General features: G+C 42.8%; 1 protein-coding gene across 5 annotated transcripts in view; it reads right to left on the reverse strand.

The window, feature by feature from the left end:
• Positions 1 to 24,665, reverse strand: part of syt16 (synaptotagmin XVI) — a 194,610-nt gene that overhangs the window by 92,920 nt on the left and 77,025 nt on the right. For 2 of the 5 annotated variants that reach the window (XM_087989702.1, XM_043697224.2), the window contains exon 1: positions 2,281 to 2,421. The exons of 2 other annotated variants lie outside the window; for them this stretch is intronic. The gene's annotated coding sequence lies outside the window, so the exon portion shown is untranslated. Of the gene's footprint in view, positions 1 to 1,512; positions 1,644 to 2,280; positions 2,422 to 24,665 lie in introns of those variants that run through there. One more of the 5 variants, XM_087989700.1, reaches the window with a different exon arrangement.

Consider the following 24,665-nt stretch of genomic DNA (forward strand, 5'->3'; position numbering starts at 1 on the left):
GTGAAGATCTAGACATTTTCATTGTGTAAGATTTTTTTCCACATTTGTTGGGTTGGTAAATGTTACCAGACTAGATGTTTCAAGTATATTGTGATACCAGAGATCCCTGTTTAATACTTTGCTATGTTGAGGTCGTACATCACCAAAAGGGATGTTTGGACACCCCTTATTAAACATGCCAATGCAAGTGGTCATCATACTACATCTTCCCAATTGGGCAGCTAAGATCATTCATTCCATCAGAAGGAGAACTCTGCACTTGTTAACTGACGCTTCTCTCCAACATCATAGAATCCCAACAGTGTGGAAGGAGGCCATTTGGCCCTCAAGTTCACACAAACTCACCCAGACCCACTCCATCCCTATAACCCTGCATTTCCCATGGCTACTCCATCTAGCCCACACATCCCTGGACATAGTGGGCAATTTAGCATGGATGGAAATGTGTTGCTGGAGAAGCGCAGCAGGTCAGGCAGCATCTAGGGAACAGGAGAATCGACGTTTCGGGCATTAGCCCTCCTTCCACACTGTTGGGATTCTATGATGTTGGAGAGAAGCGTCAGTTAACAAGTGCAGAGTTCTCCTTCTGATGGAATGAATGATCTTAGCTGCCCAATTGGGAAGATGTAGTATGATGACCACTTGCATTGGCATGTTTAATAAGGGGTGTCCAAACATCCCTTTTGGTGATGTACGACCTCAACATAGCAAAGTATTAAACAGGGATCTCTGGTATCACAATATACTTGAAACATCTAGTCTGGTAACATTTACCAACCCAACAAATTTAGCATGGCCCAATGACCCAACCGGCACATCTTTGGACTGCCGGAGGATACTGGTGTACCCGGAGAAAACCCACACAGACACGAGGAGAAAGTGCAAACTCCACACAGTCGCCCAAGACTGGAATCAAACCTGGGTCCCTTGCGTTGTGAGTCAGCAGTGCTAACCACTGAACTACCATGCTACCCAATTCTGTTCATGCCAAGTAGGTCAGCAATAATGTGTTGCAAAAGCCCCAGTGTAACTTACTTGCCTCAGAGTAGCCCCATTTTAAATATAATTTCAAAGGCTTTTTGTTTAAATTCACACCACAGTGACTGTCACTATGTAGTTGAGCACCACATTGCAATGTGATATATTAAAGACAAAATGACAGCGTTACATACAAGGTGTCTCACATTACATTCTTCAAGCTTTACAAGGATACGAGCTCCCCTGTTCACACTCAAGTATTCTACAATGTCAGAGAGCTCACGGGAAGTTAAGATTTCCCTGAAACTCATGACAGCAATAATTGTGAGAGAACTACATACCTCTCGTCAGCAGATACTATCTCCCTGTACTTTGACACATCGATGTAAAACTAGCTCAAAAAATCTGATACAAACACAACTTTAATGTGCAGTTTCCCTATCTGCCTCACATGTTCGGGAAATTAATGCATTAGGAAACTCGCATGAACAGCACGCCTTTAGGAGGCAGCTGGGCATGTTCTCCTGAAATTACCTTTTCGAAAAACAAAGCCACGCCTCAAGTGATTTGCATTCCAACCAATTCTTCGAGCCAAATGCTTGAGCAGAGTTTGAGCTTCTTGGGGTTTATAAAATTATAAGAATTTCTGCAATTAGGGAGTGAGAGTAAATACCAGGCCTGGTCCAGAGGCATCCAAATCCCAAGGAATAAGTATTGATCTGCAACTGATTATCCTTGATGACATAACCCTATTATTACTGGTAATGCTTTTGGACTGTCAAATGACTCATGACTACCAAAAAAGGATTGCAAATCCCATGAGCCTGAAGCCATTAACATTGAAGTTTAGAGACAATAAAAATGTCGGCTTGGGATTGGAGATTTAAGAACGAAACAAAGTTTCTTTCATAGTTAACACATCAAGAGGATACACAAAAAATTTCTTATCTGTCATAATTGTAAAAAAAAAAGTCCTTTCTGGATGATGCATTAATCGTTTTGGATGAAACACGAGACTGAGCAACACACGTCATGCTTCAAGATATCTTCATGAAGGTTCATCAGAAGGCAGAAAGTCAATTAATATTTGCCAACACTCAACAATAACACAAGCCTGAGAAATAACTCTCTTTTTTGGGACCATGTAAAACAACATTATGGAAAAGTCAGCAGCTACTGATTCAATGGAACAAAACAGTAAGCTTATTCAGGTAGTTTCAGCACTGATTGCCTTCGTCATATCCAACTCCCAACTGAAACTGCCTAAGGCGTGTTTCCAGGCCGACAAGTTTCAAGTCCTACCTGAAAGTAACCTTGACAGTCAGCATACCGACATCTTTCTTTCAGCCACAGGGAATTGCACAGGAAACAAAGAAACCATGGAAAATCTGGTTTTCCCCTCACCCTTTTGGGATTTTTACTTTTACTTCAGTAAGAGAAGACTTGTGGAGAATAGCCTTCCTCCTTTGAGCACAACTTCCTGAAACTTTAGGTGTGGTTTGATTCATTGTGGGCTGTATTTACTCACAGAACAATGAGGATGTTTGCAAAGGAGCCCAGATCACAAAACCACAATCTTCTGATTTCAAACAGATAAAATTACTGCCAGACTGATTGCTTTACAGATTTTATACTAAAATTGAAGTACATTTGATGAAAATTCATGAGCTTTACAGAACTCTAAATGTTGTTTTTAAATCAATTTACTCCTGTAGAAAACTTGAAATACAACTATGTTGTAGCCCCAAAACAATTATCCTTTGCTATTCACCTACAGGCACAACAGGTTCATAGCAGATGCCAACTCCCTGGCCCTACACTCACCCCTGCAATGTCTGGATAACAAGCATAACTATGTCAGGCTCCTACTTATTAAATACAGCTCCGCCTCCAACATCATAATTCCAAATAGCATAATCTCTAAACTCCGGGACCTCGGTCTCGGATCCCTCCTCCATAACTGGATCCTTGCCTTCCTGACCCAAAGACTGAATCAGTAAGAATAGGCAACACCCCCTCTACCATAATCCTCAAAACCAGTGCCCCTCAAGGCTGCGTACTCAGCTCCCTACTGTAGTCATTATACATTTACGACTGTGTGGCCCAATTTCACCCAACTCCATTCACAAGATTGCTGATGACACCACTGTTGTAGGTGGGACCTCAAACAACAACGAGACAGAGTGCAGGTAAGAGCTTGAATACTCAGCAGCATGGTGTAAAGACAACAATCTTTCCATAAATGTCAGTAAAAGGAGTGATCTGGTCATTGACTTCAGGAAGCAGAGTGGAGGCCACGCCCATCTCTGTATCAATGGTGCTGAGATGGAGATGGTTGACAGTGTCAAGTTCCTGGGAGCGATGATCACCAACTACCTGTTTTGGTCCACCCACATCGACACGATGGTCAAGAAAACACAACAATGTCTCTACTTCCTCAGGAGGGTAAGGAACTTCAGTATGTCCACAAAGACTCTTACCACTTTTTATAGCTACACCGTAGAAAACATCCTATCTGGATGCATCAGAGTAGTAGGGCAACTGCTCTGCGCAAGACCACAAGAAACTACAGAGAGTCGTGAACACAGACCAGTCCTTCACAAAACCCAGCCTCCCATCCAATGACTCCATCTAACATTCCTGCTGCCTCGGGAAAACAAAATAACTAATCAAAAACCCTTCTCACCCCGTTGTATGCTCTTCCACCATCTTCCATTGGGTAGAAGATAAGACCATAAGACATAAGAGTGGAAGTAATGCCATTCAGCCCATCGAGTCCACTCCACCATTCAGTCATGGCTGATGGGTATCTCAATGCCACTTACCCGCACTCTCCCCGTATCCTTTAATTCCATGCGAGATCAATCCCTGCCTTGAAGACATTTAAACGTCCCAGCCTCCATTGTGCTCTGTGGCAATGAATTCCACAGGCCCACCACTCTCTGGCTGAAGATATGTCTCCTCATTTCCATTTTAAATTGACCCCCTCTAATTCTGAGGCTGTGCCTACGGGTCCTAGTATCCCCTGACGGAAACAAATTTCCAGCATCCACTGTTTCTAAGCCATGCACTATCTTGTAAGTTTCTATTAGATCTCCCCTCAACCTTCTAAACTCTAATGAATACAATCGCAGGATTTTCAGCCATTCATTGTATATTAAACCTACCATTTCAGATTGAAAAGTTTCAAATCACATACAAACAGTTTCAAGAACAGCTTCTTCTCTGCTGCTATCAGACTTTTAAACAGACCTCTCAAATGTTAATTCTGATCTTTCTATCTCTCCCTGCACCTTCTCTGCGGCTGTAACACTATATTCTGAACACGGTTCTGCTACCCTGATGCACATTGTATAATACAATCTGCCTGTATAGCATGCACAACAACACTTTTCACTGCAGCTCACATGACAAAAATAAATCAAATCATAATATATATTTAACAAACCAATTACTTGAACATTTTTGTTTCTTCAATAACAATTACCGTTCTTTTTGGCTGAATGGTTACTGACTGCTCCTACACTTTACAGATCTTGTGTGTTCTTCCTGTCCCCTCCCCCAGTTTACAACTTCTTTCATTGCTGGCTTTCTTCAATTTCTTTAACGTAAGGTCCTTATGTGGAATCTCCTGCTTTTGTGGGGCAGGCCATCAAAACAGGCCAAATGCCCTCCTTCTCCATTACTACAGTGCAGGTGGGAAAGTCTATCAGGCACTTAAATAGTCACTCAGTGGGCTTTCGACCAGGGTCCCTTCTTGGTAATATCCTACCCCTGTTCGAAGCTGTCAAACAATTAGAGGCCATTGAGCATTGCAGTGTCACATCAGAGGGACAAACTGCTGGTGGCACTGCCATACAGAAGTTGAGAAACAGCTGGTACTGGGGGTACATTTTGTGATGGCAGTGGTAGCTGTGTGGAGTATGCATGTTCTACCCATGTCTGCATAGGCACTCTCCAGATGCTCCGCCGTTCCACAGTCCAAAGATGTGCAGATTGAGTGGATTGGCCATGCTAAATTTCCCACAGTGTCCGAGGGTGTGCAGACTAGGTGGGGCAACAACAGCAAATGTAGGATTATGGATTTAGGCGGAGGGTCTGGGTGGGATGCTCTTTGGAGGAGGGTGTAAACTCAATGGACCAAATGGCCTCTTTCTGCACTGTAGGGTTTCTATGATTCTTGCCCACTGGGAACAGAGGTAATCAAGGCAGTAACATGTACAGCCCCATAGACCAATCATTAATGGACCACTTAACAGTATCAATTCATTGCCCAGAACGTAATTCCTGTGGGGCCTGGAAGGCAGCAAGAATCTGCCAGGCAGCCCAGTTATCTTTCTTTCCTGCACCTTCCTCACTGCTTCTCAGGAAGGGAACATTCTTAGCATCAGGTGAGTTACTTATCTCCAAATTCTCAACCTTTGATCTGCTCTGATACTCACTGCATTTACATGCAGTAGTCCAGCTCATCCAGTTTAATTTCTGATCAATGGCAAGCCGTAGTACGGTGATGAAGGATAGTTGACTGTCAAGGGGAAACAGATTTGCTCTTTTTAAAGATGGACTCTACCCAAAATGCATTGTGTAAATGTTACTTGCAACAACAGCTTAAGCCCAAATGTTGCCAGGTTTTGCTGCTGAAGAACACAGGTTATATCAATATCAGATTGGTTGCACATGGGACTCAACATTTCACAAACAAAAATGCCCTAGTTTCTGACTTTTTGACAAGGGAAGTTCTTGATGAAGTAGCTGAAGATGTTTGAGCTTAGGGAACTACACTGAGGAACTCCCACAACAATGTTCTGTAGTTGAAAAGATTGGTCTCCAACAACCATAACTATTTTTCTTACAGCAAAGTTCGACTCCAGCCAGTGGAGAGTTTTCCCTGATACCCATTGACCTCAATTTTGCTAAGGCTCCTTGACACACTTGGTCAAATGTTGCCTTTACATCGAGGGCAGTCACTCTCACCTCGCTTTGTGCTCAGTTTCTTTGTCCATACTTGGACTAAAGCTGTAATGAGTTTAGGAACGGAGTGGCTCTGGTACAACCTAAATTGAGCATCAACAAACACTACATTTGTAAGTAAATGCTGTTTGATAGCAATGTTAATGACACTTTCCATCTCTTTGCCAATGATAGAGCCTAGACTGATGGGGTATAAATTGGCCGAGTTAAATTTGGCCTGTTTTTTAGAGGATCCGGTGTATCTGGCCTATTTTCCACATTGTCAGTTGGATACCAGTGTAGTTGCACTGGAACAGCTCAGCTATGGGGTACGCTGAGTGTATTTCTAAATGGTCTACCGTTAAATCGTTCATAATAGACTCTAACAATCTCCCAGTGACAGATGTCAAGCTAACTGACCTATAGTTAACCAATTTTGTCTCCCTTTTTGAATAAGTGTGTTACATTGGTAGTTTTCCAATCTGCTGGGACTTTTTTCAAAATCTAAGGTTTCATGGAAAGTTGCTACCAGTGCATCCACTATCTCTGTAGCTCTCCCTTTAAAATCTGTGGATGCAACCATTAGGTCAAATAACCTATCAGTCTTTTGCCCTATTGATTTCCCTCGTACATTTTCTCTACTGATAGTTATGGCATTGATGTCCTCCTGACACTCCCAGTTTGGCCCTTTATTTCATATTTTGGAATGTTAATAGTTTCCCTTAGTGTGAAAATATATGCATGTACTTTTCAACCTCTTTGCCATTACTATTTCCCAACCACATTCTCTAAGGGGCCTATGTTCCATTTAGCCTTTTTAAAAGTATATTTAAAGAAGGTGTTATTGCCTATTTTTCTATCATTTGCGAGTTTACGCTCAATTTATTTTTCGGTCATCTTCTGCCTCTAATCTTGACCACATTATATGCTTTTTTTCTTTCAATTTGATACATTCCTTAACTGCTTTGGTTAACCATGGTTCATTTATCCCCTTTGTAGAATTCTTATTTCTCACTGGGATATCTCTGCTGTGAGTCATGAACTGAGAGTCTCAGAATAAAGGGGCACCAACTTATGACTGAGATAAGGAGGAGTTTCTTCTCTCAGAAAGCTGAGAGTCTTTACAATACTTTGCCAGAGAGCGCTGTGAGGACAGAGTCCATTGTTAGGTCCTTCAGAAGAGTTACAGGAAAAATACAGGGAAGTGACCTTGAAGAACGTCAGGTCAGCCCTGATCCGATGACTGGCAGAACAGGCTTGAGGGAACAAATGGCCTACTCCTGTGCCTACTTCTCATGGTCTTAACTATTGGGCACCAACATTCACAACTGGAGATGGCAGGACTGCAGAACTTTAATCTGATCTGTTGGTTGTTTAGCTCTGCTGTTTGGTATGCAGGAAGCACCATTTTGTAGTTTCACCAGGTTGACAAATAATGTTTGAGGCATGTCCTGTTGTGCTCTTCATTGGACCAGAGGTGATCCCTGGTTTGATAGTAGCAATAGCTTAAGCGTACTGCTGTTGCTACCAGTGGCATACAGTTCCTCATTAATACCCAGTTTTGAGTTACAAGATCTGTTCAAAATTGATCCCACTACGCATGGTAGTACTGCCACATTACACCATGCAGGATATCCTCAATGTGATGATAGACTTTTTCAAGACTATCATCCACAAGTACATTCACTGGTAAAGCACCTGATCAAGTAGTGCTTTTACCCTCTTGTTGGTTCTCTCCCACCACCTGTAGGCCCAGTCTGACAGATATGTCCTTCAGGACTTGGCTAGCTCATACTCCTGAGCCTTATTTGGTGACAATCACTGAAGTCCCCAATGCAGAGTACATTCTGTGGTCTTTCCATTCTCAAAGTGCTTCTTCAAAGTGATGTTGAACATGAAGGAAAACTGGTTCATTAGCCGAGAGAGAGCAGAGGATGGTAAATAGCAGGAGGCTTTCTTACCTATATTTAACCTGTTACCATGACATTTCACAGAGTGCAGAATCAATGTACAGGTGATTCTCCCACAAGTGATGCATCATGAGGCTCCACAGCTGCTGGTTTCGCTCTCCCAGTAGGAAGGCCATGCCCAGAGACTCTGGCGACTGGAACATTGTCTCTAAAGTGAAATGTCAGGCTATTGTTTGACCAGTATGGAGGTCAGCTCTCCTAATTGTTGCATAAACTTTGAAAGTAGGGCTTTTTTACCTTCCGAATGCAAGCGGGACAGGGCATGTGTTCTATTATTTCCAGAACCCAAATTGATTGCAGTAGTTCATCTGTTTTCAGTTTTTGCCTTTGGTTTGACTCAGTTTTTTGCTCAGACATTTCAGAAGACATTTAAGAGTCAAGCATGGTGCTGTAGTTCTGAAGCCACATGTAGGCCAGAGACAGGGTAAAGGTAGCAGATTTCCTTCCCTGAAGGACATTAATGAACAGATGGGTTTCTTCCAACAATTACTGATAATTTCATGGTTACCATCTTTGAGACCAGTTTTCAATTGCACCACTTATAAGACCATAAGACATAGGAGCAGAAATTAGGCCATTCAGCCCATTGAGTCTGCTTTGCCATTCAATCATGGCTGACGGATTTCTCAATTCCATTCTCCCACTTTCTCCCTATAACCTTGATCCCCTTGATATTATGAACCTATCTATCTCAGTCTTAAATATACTCAATGACCTGACCTCCACAGCTTTCTGTGGCAATGAATTCCATAGATTCAGAGCTCTTTGGCTAAGGAGGTTTCTCCTTATCTCCATTCTAAAAAGCCTTCCCTTTACTCTAAAGGCTTTGCCCTTGGGTCCTAGTCTCTCGTACCAATGGAAATATCTTCCCAACATCCACTCTGTTCAGGCCATTCAGAATTCGGAGTTCAGTATTTCAATTAGATCCATCCCTCATCCTTCTAAACTCCATCAAATATAAACACCCAGAGTTCTCAAACACTCCTCATATGTTAAGCTTTTCATTCCATTCTCGTGAACCTCCTCTGAACACACTTCAGGGCCATTACATCCATCCTGCGATATGGGGCCCAAAACTGCACACAATACTCAAATGTGGTCTGACCAGAGCATTTTCAAGCCTCAGAAGTACATCCCTGCTTTTACATTCAAATCCTCTCAAAATAAATGCCAACATTGAATTTGCCTTCCTAACTACTTACTTCACCTCCAAGTTTACCTTGAGAGAATCCTGGACTAGAACTCTCAAGTTTCTTTGCACTTCAGACTTCTCAATTTTCTCCCCATTTAGAAAATAGTCCATGCCTCAATTTCCCTACCACTGTGCATGACCTCACACTTTCCCATGTTGTACTCCATCTGCCACTTCTTTGTCCACTCTCCAAACCTGTCCAAATTCTTCTACAGCCTCCCCGCCTCCTCAATGCTACCTGTCCCTCCACCTATCTTTGTATCATCTGCAAACTTAGCCAGAATGCTCTCGGTTCCTTCATCTAATGTATAAGGTGAGAGGTTGAGGTCCCAACATTAAGCCTTGCGCAACACCACTTGTCACTGGCTACCATCCTGAGTAGGACTCTTTTATCCCCACTCTCTGCTTTCTGCCAGACATCCAAGGTTCTACCCATGCTAGCACTTTGCCTCTGATGCCATGGGCCCTAATCTTGCTCAGTAGCCTCTTGTATGGCACCTTTTCAAAGGCCTTCTTGTGAATCGGTAGATAACATCCATTGGCTCTCCTTGGTCTACCTCTTGTTACTTCCTCAAAGAATTCTTGGAGATTTGTCAGGCAAATCCCCTCAATGAAACCATGCTGACTTCGCCCTATTTTACCATATACTTCCAAGTGTTCAGAAATCCCATCCTTCACAATGGATTCCAGGATCTTACCCATGACCAAGGTTAGGCTAAATGGTCTGTAACTTTCCTATCCATCTTTTGCCTTACTCCCTTTTTAAACAGAGGTGTCACATTAGCAATTTTCCAGTCATCTTGCACCCTCCCTGATTCCTGAAAGATCACCACTAATGCCTCAGCTATCTCTTCAGCTATCTCCTTTAGAACTCTAGGGTGTAGTCCATCTGGTTCAGGTGATTTATCCACCTTCAGGCCAGTTTTTCTTGCACCTTATCCTTGGTGATGGCCACTATACTCAGCTCTGTCCCCTCACTCTCTTGAATTTTTGGGACATTGCGTTAGTCTTCACGGTGGAAGACACACGTAAAGTAATCATTCAGTTCCTCAGCCATTTTCTTGTTCCTCACTACTATCTCTCCAGCGTCATTTTCCAATGGCCCAATGTCCACTTTTGCCTTTTATATTTCTGAAGAAACTCTTAGTCTTCCTTTATAATACTGGCTAGCTTATTCTCCTCTTTAATCTTCTCCCTCCTTATTTCTTTTTTTGTTGCCCTCTGTTGGTCTTTGTAAGCTTCCCAATCCTCTGGTTTCCCACTACCCTTTGCGACATTAAATGCTTTTGCTTTTATGCTATCCCTGACTCCCCTAGTCAGCCATGGTTGCCTGATCCTCCCTGTACCATGTTTCTTTTTCCTCAGGATGAATCCAGAAACTCCTGCCATTGCTTTTCACTGTCTTTCCTGATAGGTTTCTCTCCCCGTCAATTCTATCCAGCTCCTCCCTCATGCCTCTGTGGTTGCCTTTATTCAGCTGTAACACCGTTACCTCTGATTCTATCTTCTCCCTCTCAAATTACAGAGTAAATTCAATCATATTATGATCATAGCCTTCGAAGGGTTCCTTTATCTTAAGCTCCCTTATCAAGTCTGCCTCAATGCACAACACTAAATCCAGTATTGCCTTTTCCCTCGTGGGCTCCATCACAAGCTGCTCCAAAAAGTCATCTTGTAGACATTCGACAAATTCCTTTTCTTGCAATCCACTACCAATCTGATTTTCCCAGTCTACCTGCATATTGAAATCCCACATGATCACTTTCCAAAACATCTTTTCCATCTCGTGAAGCATCTTGTTCCCCAGCTCCTGACCTAGGTTTGTACATAATTCCAACTATGGATTTTTTACCTTTGAGGTTCCTCAATTCTACCCACAGATTCCACACCATCTGACCCCACTTTGTTTCTTACTATTGATTTAATTTCATTTCTTACTAATAAGGGAACCCCACCCACTCTGCCCACCTGCCTATATTTTTGATATGATGTATACCCCAGTCCCGATCCCCTTGTAGCCTCCATGATGCCCACCACGTCATACCTGCCAATTTTGCACCACAAGCTCATTTACTTTATTCCTTACACTGTGTGCATTCAGATATAATACCTTCAGTCCTCTTCGCATTGTCATTTGTTTGTCCAGTGTGCTTGAAATATGATTGCTAACCCTTTTTCTGTACACTCAAAAAATAGAATGAATTGAATTTAAATTAAATTTCTCACCAGAATGAGATCTGAACTCACTACCAAGTAAGGTGTTCTCTTACTACTTCCATCCCATTATCTACAATATCTTCAGGCTGAGCTTGATCAATCTGGAACAAAGTTTCCACTATTCGTTAACAAAATGAAATGAAATATTAGGCTGACAGTCCAAATAAAATTCTTCAGTAACTAATAAAACCATCCAGTGAGACTCCAAAGCAGTATCCAGTGGATACAATGAGAGTGGAAGTAAATTACATAAGTAGTAATCTAATTAAGGACTTCAGTTGATGTTTAACAATGAAAACAAAGTTTAATTATTTATTAAATGAAAAAATAACGCAAGAGGCATTTTCATTTCAAGTTGTTCCCCAGTTTTTATTGGATAACACCAATCAAGATGTCAAACAAAATGTATCCATGTAGTCTATTCATTTAACAATGAGTGGAAAATGCTCTTCCATGACCTTTCTTCTCTTTCAATCGGTTGATTTCCCCATATCGAGGGTCTCACTAATGTCTGTCATTATCTGTCAACCAGCTATTTTACTTATTATACAGCTTGTTATAGAGTTGGTATTACAAGTATATGTTGGCCCACTCATTGGCAGGGCAATGTGACTAGTTATTGTCCATGGACTTACTCTCAGTCATTAGTTGAGTTATAGACAGCCTCAGTCAAGCCGGGCTAACAGAAATCACAGGCTCCAGTGCTGTGCCTGACCCAGCCCTCCGCGTCCAGCCCTGATCACAAAGGCCCCATTCTTGAGAGGCCTGGGCCCTGGTTACTGGGCTCAGGCATATCCCTCTCATGTACCGAGCCCAGCTACCAAGCATTACACATTCACCAGTAACCGATTCACCAATGCTTAGTTTGGATTCCATCAGGGCCCTTGGTTCCTTTGCTCACTACAGCTGTTGTCCAGTCATGGAGAACAACACTGGATTACAGTGATAAAGTGAGATGCTATCAAGAGATTAGAGTAAAATTGACATCAATGAAAATCAAAGAGAAATGTCTGCACTGATTGGAATTATACCTTGTCACAGGAATCATTTCAATCGCAGGGCATGACTGCAGGAGTTCCTCAGAGTAGTGTCTTCAATCCAATCATATTCAAATGCTTCATCAATGACTACATCTATCATAAAGTGACAAGGGGAATGTTCACTGATGGTCACATTGTTCTATACACAGTTCTTCAGATACTGAAGCTGTCCATCCTAAAGCATGGACAACATTCAAGATTGGGACAATAAGGGGCAAGTAACATTAGTGTCACACTGTACTCAACGACTTTCACTAAAAATAATCTATCCACCTCCCCTTGACATTTATTAGGAATAATGTTAATGAATTCCTCTCAACAATATCCTCAAGGATGAATGTTGACAACAAACTGAACTGAATCAGCCAGATAAATACTATGGCTACAAGAACAGGTGAGAGGCTCAATCTTTTACATGGCAATGCCCATCCATCACTACACAGGATAAATCTGATGTGATATGGAATACTTTCCACTTGCCTTGCTGAGTTTAAGAAACTCAACACGTTCCACGATAAAACAGTTTGCATCCATCACTTCAACATTCAGAAAGATGTTGTGAAACTTGAAAGGATTCAGAAAAGATTTACAGGGATGTTGCCAGCGTTGGAGGATTTGAGCTATAGGGAGAGGCTGGGGCTGTTTTCTCTGGAGCGTCGGAAGCTGAGGGGTGACCTTATAGAGGCTTACAAAATTATGAGGGGCATGGATAGGGTAAATAGACAAAGTCTTTTCCCTGGGATGGGGGAGTCCAGAACTAGAGGGCATAGGTTTAGGGTGAGAAGGGAAAGATACAAAAGAGACCTAAGAGGCAACTTTTTCACACAGAGAGTGGTACGTGCATGGAATGAGCTACCAGAGGGAGTGGTGGAGGCTGCTACAATTGCAACATTTAAAAGGCATTTGGATGGGTATACAAATAGGAAGGGTTTGGAGCGATATAGGCCGGCTGCTGGCAGGTGAGACTAGATTGGGTTGGGATATCTGGTGGGCATGGAAGGGTTGGACCGAAGGGTCTGTTCCCATGCTATACATCTCTATGACTCCCTTCACCATAGGAGCACTGTCACAGAAATGCGCCAAGACTTCTTTAGTAGCACCTCCTAGCGCTTTAGCCTCTACCAGGCAAAAGAACAAAGGTTGAAAAGTGTAGTGCTGGAAAAGTGCAGCAGGCCAGGCAGCATCCAAGGAGCAGGAGAATCGATCTTTCGGGCATAAGCCCTTCTTCAGGAATAAGGCTGGTGTGCCAAGCGCGCTGAGATAAAAGGTGGTGGGGGGGGAATTTGGGGGAGGGGCGCTGGAAATACGGTAGGTGGAAGGAGGTGAGGGTGAGGGTGATAGGCCGGAGAAGGGGTAGGGGCGGAGAGGTCGGGAAGAAGATTGCAGGTCAAGAGGGCGGTGCTGAATCCAGGGGTTGGGACTGAGATAAGGTGGAGGAAGGGGAAATGAGGAAGCTGGAGAAATCTACATTCATCCCTTGTGGTTGGAGGGTTCCTAGGCGGAAGCTGAGGCGCTCTTCCTCCAGGCGTCGTGTGGCCAGGGTCTGGCGATGGAGGAGGCCAAGGACCTGCATGTCCTTGGCGAAGTGGGAGGGGGAGTTAAAGTGTTCAGCCACGGGGCGGTTGGGTTGGTTGGTGAGGGTGTCCCAGAGGTGTTCCCTGAAACTTTCTGCAAGTAGGTGGCCTGTCTCCCCAATGTAGAGGAGACCACATCGAGTGCAGCGGATACAGTAAATGATGTGTGTGGAGGTGCAGGTGAATTTGCAACAGATATGGAAGGATCCATTGGTGCCTTGGAGGGAGGTGAGGGGGGAGGTGTGAGCGCAAGTTTTGCACTTGTTGCGGTTGCAGGGGAAGGTGTCGGGAGTGGAGATTGGGTTGGTGGGGGGTGTGGACCTGACGAGGGAGTCGCGGAGGGAGTGGTCTCTCCGGAACGCTGATAGGGGTGGGGAGGGAAATATATCCCTGGTGGTGGGGTCTGTTTGGAGGTGGCGGAAATAACGGAGGATGATACGATGTATCCGGAGGTTGGTGGGGTGGAAGGTGAGGACCAGTGGAATTCTGTCCTGGTGGCGACTGGAGGGGCGGGGTTCAAGGGCAGAGGTGCGGGAAGTGGAGGAGATGCAGTGGAGAGCATCGTCAACCATGTCGGAGGGGAAATTGTGGTCTTTGAAGAAGGAGGCCATTTGAGTTGTTCGGTAGTGGAACAAAGGTAGCAAGCACTTGGGAACACTACTACCTACAAGTCACACACCATCCTGATCTTCCAAAAGACAATAAAGGATGTGCAACAAAATATTGGCTGGGCCAGCAATATCTACATGCCAAGAAGAAGTTAAACATGCTGAGACAGGCAAACTCCCATTTTTTGAATTCATTCTCAGGATAACGGGGACATTGGCTAAGCCAACACTTATTGCTCATCCCCAACTGCCTTGTCAGTACTGTTTTGTAAGGATGTTACTGTGTTCTAAGGTTGTCAATAGAAGACTTGTATACAAAAGAGGTATAAAAGCTGCAAAGGCGTACCTTGTTCACAGCTGCCTTGGTGCTGTTAGTCTCAGAACTCTCTGTTCCGAAATACATGAAATGTACATCAAAACCGCCTTTCATTTCTAGAAGATACAGGGAGCAAAATATCTTTTGTTTCTGCAAATAACAATGTACCATTTTTGGATCCTGTGTGTAGCAGAGCATCTTTTGTGGACTTTCCACAAAGAATAATGCAATAGCTGATTGGGAAGTTGTCTGTTGCTTTGGTAACATGAAGCTCACCGAGGCTTAAATCAATATGATGCTGCTCATGCACTGTGTGGATTTTCAGACCTCTCTGGTTAAGGAAAGCTGATAAAGCAGAATCCCGATTACAATTTTCCCCAAAAGATTTTGTTTTCTCATGTGTACAAAACAGGGACCGTATACTTCCCTTTTTTGGATGGGCTCATGTAAATGAGTTGACTTGCTCTGCTCAAAGTATTCACACTGTGAGTTTGTGATTGAATTGGCTGTTTTTCAATTCCAAGTAAACTTTCAATGCTTTACTTTGACCACCAAACAAAATGATTAGCCCTCTTTGCCACTACATAATGGCCAATTATCAAGTAATGGTGATTGTGAATGCATGATATTCGTCTCTGGGTTGATGTGATCAGCTGCAGCTATCAAATTGCATTAAGGTCAGTTGGGCAAACCAGCCCAGATGGTCTCCTCCTAAATACCCTCTTCAGGCTCTAAATGACAACAGTTTTATGGGGACAAAAATTGTGAAATCACAGTCATGTTCCTCATTGCTTACAATACGTGCCTCAGTTGGATTGGGTATTTGGCTGCAAAGTCAAGATGTTGTGAAGCATGTGGTGTTCGGTAATTGAAGATGAGTGAGCTGAGCTCAGTTTGATTCCCACAATATTCAGATTGCTTTGATCACACTTCCGTGCAAGTTTTCAGAACATTACAGTGACTTCCAGGCAGAGTTCTCCGCATCCTGGGTTCTTAAAATAGAGTCATAGAAATATACAGACTCTTCACTCCAACCTGTCCATGCCGACCAGATATCCCAACCCAATCTAGTCCCACCTGCCAGCACCCGACCCACGTCCCTCCAAACCCTTCCTATTCATACACCCATCCAGATGCCTCTTAAATGTTGCAATTGTACCAGCCTCCACCACTTCCTCTTGCAGCTCATTCCATACACGTACCACCCTCTGTGTGAAAAAGTTGCCTCTTAGGTCTCTTTTATATCTTTCCCCTCTCACCCTAAACCTATGCCCTCTAGTTCTGGACTCCCCCACCCCAGGGAAAAGACTTTGTCTATTCATCCTATCCATGCCCTTCATGATTTTATAAACCTCTATAAGGTCACCCCTCAGCCTCCAACGCTCCGTTCCAAAGTGGAAAATATTGCCATGAATTACAGCTGTACAAGACGGTTTGTGGGGCTACAGCATTTTGGAGATGTTCAAGTACAAAGGGAGATGTGCAAGGAAAGTTTGTGGTAGTTGCCTAGAACATGCTTCCGGGGAGGCAGAAGAAGCAGATATGATAGCAAAGTTTAACAGGCGTTTAGCCAGATACATGAACAGCAAGGGAATACAGGAATACTGGCCATGCGCAGGTGGATGGGATTATTTTTGAGGCATCGTAGTCAGCACAGACATGGTGGGTCAAAAGGCCTGTTTCTGTCCTATGTTCTAAGACATACCATGGGCCTATTTATTTAAGAACTCAAATTAGCACCAACATTTATTTCAATTTGACTGCGTTTGATGAAAATCAAAACTTTGCCAAATTTTAGATTTTAGTTCAGTCCTCACTTTAATTCAGTCCCCTCTCTCCAACCAGCCAAATTAGGACTTTTTATCTGTGTGAGAAAGCTAAGCCCATCATGTTCCTTTCAGACCTGTTGTTCTTCAATAGACATGGATTCATCCTGACATGAGCAAAAGCCAAATTAAACCTGGTTCTGAAAGCAGAACTGTCGTTAGCAAGATATCGATCAAACTCTCGCTGTTAAATTAACTGCAACCATTTTAACCATCGTGGACTTAAGGCCAAAGCAATCTGTTGCACAGACCACTCCTACTTCAAACCTCTCCTCATGAAATCTCAGGTTATTACAATGCCGCAAGAATGAAAAGCTTAGTGAAAGTTAGTTCCATCTTACCTTCAGGGATTCATTTTGGAAAACACAAAACTAGCAGCTTGGCCTTCGCCCGGTGCCTGCAAATCACTGCGTCAACATTGATTTGTGAAGCCTCCAAACATTTTCAAAAAACAGGGCTAACCCACACTCCAAGTGCAGAATGTGAAGGGCTCATGTAAACACAAGTGGCCACCATTTTGAAACGTGAAAAAGGTGTAACACCAGTAATTCATGTTAAATTAATGTGGCATAATTACTTAATTGTACAAAGCAGGCTGACCAACTGTCTGTATTTAAATTAGAGGGACAATGGCAAATCTGAGGATGCGCCTTTAGAGCTGGATTGGGGAGAACTTGTACTGACACCTAAATGCTGCTCCAGGCAGCTGTGTTGTTCTGGTCCTCACTCAAACAGTACCCTAAACACAAGCTGAAACATGATAGACAAACAGTGAAGGGCAAACCATAACGAATCAGGGATTGAAACAAAGAATGGAGTGACAGATGAACTTTGGTATACAAAGCATCCCAGGTCTGGCAGCATCTGCTGAGTGAGAGACTCCAGTTCCAGTTCAACAGAGGAGTAAAATCAGATTCGGGATATTAACTCTATTTCTCTCTCCACAGGTGAGACTTGCTCTGCTGAGTTCCTCCAGCACACACTGTTCCTATTTCAGATCTCCAGCATTTGTAAGCTATCGCTTTTATCAAATGGGACTGCACCCCTGTTTCCACTGTCAGGTGCTTCTTCCATTCAGCATAAACATGATCCTTGAATGGCTTGTTGAGGGACACTTCCAAAGAGTGGACAATAGACATTAGACTGTGGTATAACTGAGGTGGGAGCTATTTCTTCACAAGCACCTCTTGATCTCATGTGAACATAGGAGGTATAGTTAGTACGTTTGCCAATGACACCAAAGTTGGAGGTGTAGTGAACAGCGCAGGTTACCTTAGAATACAACGGGATCGGGATCAGATGGGCCAATGGGCCAAGGAGTGGCAGGTGGAGTTTAATTTAGATAAATGTGAGGCACTGCATTTTGGAAAGGCAAATCAGGGAAGGACTTATACACTTAAATGGTAAGGTCCTGGAGAGAGTTAATGAACAAAAAGACCTTGGAATGCAGTTTCATAGTTCCTTCAAAGAGGAGTTGCAGATAGATAGGATAATGAAGAAGGTGCTTGGTATGGTTGCCTTTATTGGTCAGAGCAATGAGTATAGGAGTTGGGAGGTCATGTTGCGGCTGTACAAGATATTGGTTTGGCTACTATTAGAATACTGAATGCAATTCCTGTCTCCCTGATATAGGAAGGATGTTGTGAAACGTGAAAAGGTTCAGAAAGGATCTAGAAGGATATTGCTGGGGTTAGAGAGTTTGAGCTATAGGAAGAGACTGAATAGACTAGGACTACTTTCCCTGAAGCGACAGAGACTGAGGGGTTACCTTATAGAGGTTTATAAAATCATGAGGGATATGTATATGGTAAATAGACAAGGTCTTTTCTCTAGGGGGAGGGAGTCCAAAATTAGAGGGTTAAGGTGAGAGGGGAAAAATTTGAAAATGGATCTAAGGGGCAACTTTTTAATGCAGAGGATGGTGCTTGTGTGGAATGAGCTGCCAGACGTGGTGGAGGCTGGTACAATTACAACATTCAAAAGGCATCTGGATGGGTATATGAGTAGGAAGGTTTTAGAGGGATATGGGCCAAATGCTGGCAAATGGACCTAGATTAATGTAGGATATCTGGTTGGCATGGATGAACTGGACCAAAGCATCTGTTTCTGTGCTGTGCTTCTCTATGACTTTGAGCACTCCACAGGTTGGATATTGAACATTTTGAAATTCATGGCCATTTCATCCATCGTGAAAATGTGATTTAATGGGAACTTCTTTGATTGCCCTTGTCTAATTGAGGAATCCCAAAATTCAGTAATTTTAGTGACAAGATTCCTTAGTGCTCTCTGAATAATCTTAGATTTCTTTTACAAATCTAGACTGTTTTGTTCCACATGTTGTGGACCAGGCCAGACCCTCTCAAAACAGTTCAAGAATGGCCTGGTCCCTAACTTTGGCTCGTTGTTTTAAGCAGGTGTAATGTGAATATTCCAGGAGAGATGCAGCTGGCCCAATCACTTCGTTTTAAACAAAATAGAATATATTTGCAAGATTGCCAAACACAAAGAGAACAGAATACAGAATAGCTTAACCCGCCTGAAAACTCAACAGACTATCCCAACTTAATGATGCTGTTCCAGATTCCTGCAACAATCCCCATAAACACCCCTTGACACAAAAGGTAAAATCACTCACAGAGTCTTACAGGGGAGGGAGGGGGAGAGAGAGTGTGAGAGAGAGTGTGAGAGAGAGTGTGAGAGAGAGAGATGGCAGAGAGATTCAGCATGGAACACCTTCTTCCATGGAACTATTTCTTTGGCCAGCAGCCTCAAAACTGACTGCCTGTTTTCTCTAAACAGCCAGACTGCTAAAACCGCAAAACCAAACCAAAGCAGAGAGAAGCTGAGCTGGAAGAATTGGCCACTTCCCTTCCATTGTACAGTGTTCTTTTTCAACTTAAAAGCCTTTTGCCTGAGGCAGTATCTGTTAGCCCGAAAATCCTTTCCAAGCTAGACCTCTTGGAAACTCTGCCTCATACAACACTTTTGTAAAAAAACTAAAGACAACACAACATTGTTAAAGGAGCAGCATCATTGCACACAAAAATGGTACACCAGCTAGCTGTTGTTCTGAAATCTTTGTTGGATGTAGGGCTTTATTTGCCTAAGTGGAAATGCATACATCATATCTGGATACTATGTAACTTTGCTGCTGATTTTCAAGGACTCATTCTGATACATGATTTTCAAGTACAGGTGATTGGATGGTCCCTGGTCTTATGTTCGGTTTGGTCTTGAGCACCTGCACTAGCACAGATTCCTACTTCCATTCTCACACTAGCTTGTTCATTAAACAAGAAATTCCCCTGTTGCAATATTATTTGACAAATTAGCAAATGTCATGACTTTTAGCTCGAAAGCAACTTCATTCTTAATTTGTTTTACAGTTTGTCACTTGCTATGTCTGCTGAGTATTATTTAAATTCCCTCATATGATCTTTACCACACTGTGAGTACCATGATTCTATGTGACTTGCACTATAAGTAAATAATCAATATCTTGTTGCCACCACGCAGCTGCAGCTGTACACAGAACCCTTTGGCTCCAATTCAGCTGCAACCACTTCAATTAGGGATTAGACATACACAATGGTGTTTACACAATGGTGGCCAAAAATGTGTCAGGTCATTTACTTTTCAAAATGTGCAGCAGCAATCCTTTAAAACATTGGTTTTAAAGCATTATTTCCTCATGTCAGTCCGCAATGTTAAAAAAAACAAAAATAAATCTTTACAAGGTTACCAAATCCAAAAATAGCCTGATCCCTGGTTGGGTCGACAACACATTGTTCCCAGAAGCTGCCCTGAATATACACTAATCGATTCTTTCTTGTGGTTACCTCTGTCAGTTTGATTTTCCCAAATCGACTTGAAGATTAAAGACATCCATAATTAACGTACTGCCTTTTTTATTCTTACATGTTTCCATTATCTCTTGATTTGTTCTCTGTCTTACTGCAGAGCTACTATTAATAGATATTTCAACCAATGTTTTCTGCCCCTTGTTAGGTCTCACCTCAACCCATATGGATTCTACATCTTCTAATCCAAAATCATTTCATGTTATTGCACTTCTTTCATCCTGTACTGACCAACATACCGTAGCACACTTACCTTTAGAAAGGTCACATATTCCTGAGTGTTTAGTTCCCATCTTTGATCTCCTTGTAACTATCTCCCTGATGGCCATAAGATCACACTACTCACGTCTATTTGTGCCTTTAAATCATTTATTACAACACTACACAAAGGGCCATTAGTTTTGCCTTTTTACCATGTTTGACCTTTTCAACTTATTTGCTGCTGTTTTCTTCTAATGTTTGTATGCTCTGTCCTATCTTGGCCAACTCTTGGTACCATCACCTAATCAATAGTCCTGCAAAGCTGCCACATCTTTTCGCTTTGACAACCTAAGGTTTCCTTCTCCCAACACTCCCCCCACTCGAATTAGTTTGCGTCATCAACCACCATTGAACAATAATATACAACAGCTCTCTAGTTACTCCCATAGATGTCTGCTGGCAAGCAGCAATGAAATGGATCTTTAGATACTCAAAGGCTTTAGTACCTGCCAGGTTCAGCAGTTTTAGTCCAAAGATATAATGGAGCAATAGATACAAATGGCTATGTAATTACTTCATGGTGAAGAGGTTTTTGTCTTGATAGAGGTCAATGTTTCTACCTCCTTTTAAATTGGAGCATTTCAGCAATTTTCCAGTGGGCTGGAGGTGCATCAATATAATTCTATTCAGTTTAATGGCTTCTCTGAATGAGATTGTTCAATTGGTGCCAAATTATTGGTAGTTTTGTTTTATGAACATAGATTCACCATGACCTGAGTTGACAGTGAGCTCATTCCACTTGACTGCAGTCATCTCACATTTCCTAGATATTAATCACAAAAAAATTATGATACTATTAAGACTGTGACTTTTTTTTTCCTTTACATTCTCATCAATCTGTTTGGAAATGTAACTACAAACCTCTGCAGCAGATAGGACTTGAACCCCGGTTTCCTTGTTCAGAAGCAGGGACATTACCACCATACCACAAATGCCCTCTAATTCTATGCTTTCATTATCCGATTACACCCACTCACCATGCGTTAAAAAGTTTCTCAGCAACCTGTTCAGAGGATATTATATACCTCTGGAGGAGGTGGGACTTGAATGCAGGCCTCCTGGCCCAGAGTTAAGGACACTATCACTGCACCACAGGGACCTCTGGGCCTGTTCTTTATAAATATCCGAAGTGATTTTAAACACAACTGAACTTTTCTTTCCCCCAATCACCACATCATATGGCTTTTTTTAACCTATTAACCAGTAAATGACCCACGTTTCCAACTGAATAATTTACATGCAATGCAAACTAAAGGGAAAAGATGAAAGTAGGGAGACTGGGACTGGTTTTCTTCTCTATTTCTAGAGGTGCTCTTACACACAACTGAAATGTTTTTCTTTCATCATCAAATCACTCGTGATTTTGTTTTTCATCTATTAACCACCATCATCAATGTTTCCAATTGAACAATTTATATAGAAAGCTTATAGGCAATGTTAAAGGTAATGCAAACCATCAAAGGTGAGAGAGAGGTAGGGAGATCAAGGCGTGTTTTTTTCCCCCCTCCTAATCAACCAGGGCAGAGATGTTATGGTACTCCTTTGGAGCAGGTGGGTCTTGAAGCCGAGCTTCTGGGCTCTGAGGTGGAGAACACCACCTCTGCATGGGCTTGTTTTAAATTCTAGTTATGGAGTCATAGAGCTGTACAGCATGGAAACAGATCCTTCAGTCCAACTCATCCATGCCAACTAGATATCCTAAATTAATCTAGTCCCATTTGCTACATTTAGCCCATATCCCTCTAAACCCTTCCTTATACCCATCCAGGTGCTGTAATTGTACCAGCCTCCACCACTTCCTCTGGCAGCTCATTTCATACATGCACCACCCTCTGCATGAAAATGTTTCCCCTTAGGTCCCTTTTAAATCTTTCCCCATTCACCTTAAACTTAGGTCCTCCAGTTTTTGATTCTCCAACCCCGGAGAAAAGACCTTGGCTATGTATCCTATCCATGACCTTACCTATGTATCCTATCAATGACCTTACCTATGTATCCTATCCATGACCTTACCTATGTATCCTATCAATGACCTTACCTATGTATCCTATCCATGACCTTACCAATACGTATATAACATAGAACAGGTCACATCAACTCAGTCACATACTAAACACTTTTCCCTGAGGGTTCCTATAGCACACCAGTAGTGTCCCAACCTTTGAGTATGGAGATCAGCGTTCAAGACCCATCTGCCCCAGCAATGTGCAATAACGTCTCTGAACAGGTTGCTGAAAAATTTGGGACCTTCCACCTTTGTTTTGATTTAGCCTCTCCCTCACCTTTTGCATTGCCCTTAACATGGCTGGGTTTTTAACTGAAAACATGTGTGATTTACTGATCATGGTTAATAGGTGAAAAAAAAAACACTGGTGACTTGGGGATGGGAAAAAAAAATGTTCATTTGCGTGTAAGAGCACTTTGGAATAGAAAAAAAAAATTCCCTGCAGTGGTAATGCTGCCATCTTGGAGCCTGAGTGCCTGGGTTCACGTCCCACCTGTTCCTGAGGTGTGTAATATCCTGGACAGGTTGATCAGAAAATACCAACGTCTTTCCCTATTTCAATTTCCATTCAGATCGATGTTTAACAAATAGATGAATTGATAATCATACAATTACCCCCATGATCTGAGATTGTCATCTCTCTGTGGGATGATGAACCACGATTAACTCAGTGTTAATCCTGATCAGAATAGAGAACGTTGCTCAGAAAAATGAGTCATGGCCATTGTAATTAATTTTAAAAATTGAATACAATCAGAGGAAACTTCCGTACCTTGAGTCATCCATCTCACTGTCACTTGCATTCTGCTTATTTGAGTCGAACTAGCAGAATTTTTAAAGCAACCAAAGGTTCATTATTTATTTGAATTCAAGGCACGACAAAGCAGTACACCCTGTGACATTGGAAATGCGTATTATTAGGAGTCTCACTATCACATGATGCAGGAAGAGGAAAATCTTACACATCAAGGAGGCAGACATGTGCAAAACCAAGGACTCCTTGTTTAGATTGGGAATGATGATTTTCCACTCTATATGGTGAGAATGACAGTGGGCAGGTAGGAAATTTGCACCATTGTCCAATGGTAATGTGTGATCAGGATCCTGCTGCCCGTTCCTTTCCCAGAGGCGGAACAGTATGTGGCAGCTCACTGATGAAGGTGATTAAATGCAGCATTCCAGGATATGGTTTAAAGCCAGTCCCGGTTAGCAAACTACAGCTGCAACCTCACTGGGAGAAAGGAAGGAGAGCTCACCCTGCATAATAGGTACAGCAGTCAGATCCAACTGCAAATTCCCTCCCCAAAGCCCAATTTGGAGAACACATCCCACGTGGAGGTGTGCGATATCCTGTCAAAGGCCCTCTCCGGGTCAGGTCTGCTCTGGGATTGGTGAATCACCTCAATCAAACCTGTGCTGCACCAGGCAGGACAATCTTCAAGAGCCTCGCACTCCTCAGGAATAGGATCGCCTCTGTGCAAGATGGGAGGAGGGTGGGTTGGGAGGCTTGCCTCATCAGCCTGGACCAAGAGAAGGCCTTTGACAGAATGTCACACACGTATATGTGGGGCGTGCTCTCCAAAGTGGGCTTTGGGGAAGAAATCTGGATCCAGCTGCACGACACCAACATCATTCATGCAGTCTCATCAATGGGTGGGAATTAGAAAGCTTTCTGATCAGATGTGGAGTCAGGCAGGGCTGCTTACATGCTCCTGCCTTGTTTGGGTGTGGTTTAGAGTCCTTGGCTAAGAGTATCAGGAAGAATGTGAGCCTGAGAGGGGCAACTATTCCAGACAGCAGAAGCCTGCAGGTCAATGCCTCCCTGTACATGGACGAGGTCACAGTTTTCTGCTCAGATCTGTTGTCAG

The sequence above is a fragment of the Chiloscyllium plagiosum genome, unplaced genomic scaffold, assembly GCF_037043375.1.
Source record: "Chiloscyllium plagiosum isolate Xiang-an unplaced genomic scaffold, Cpla_swu_hap1 HiC_scaffold_8, whole genome shotgun sequence".
NCBI lineage: Eukaryota > Metazoa > Chordata > Chondrichthyes > Orectolobiformes > Hemiscylliidae > Chiloscyllium > Chiloscyllium plagiosum.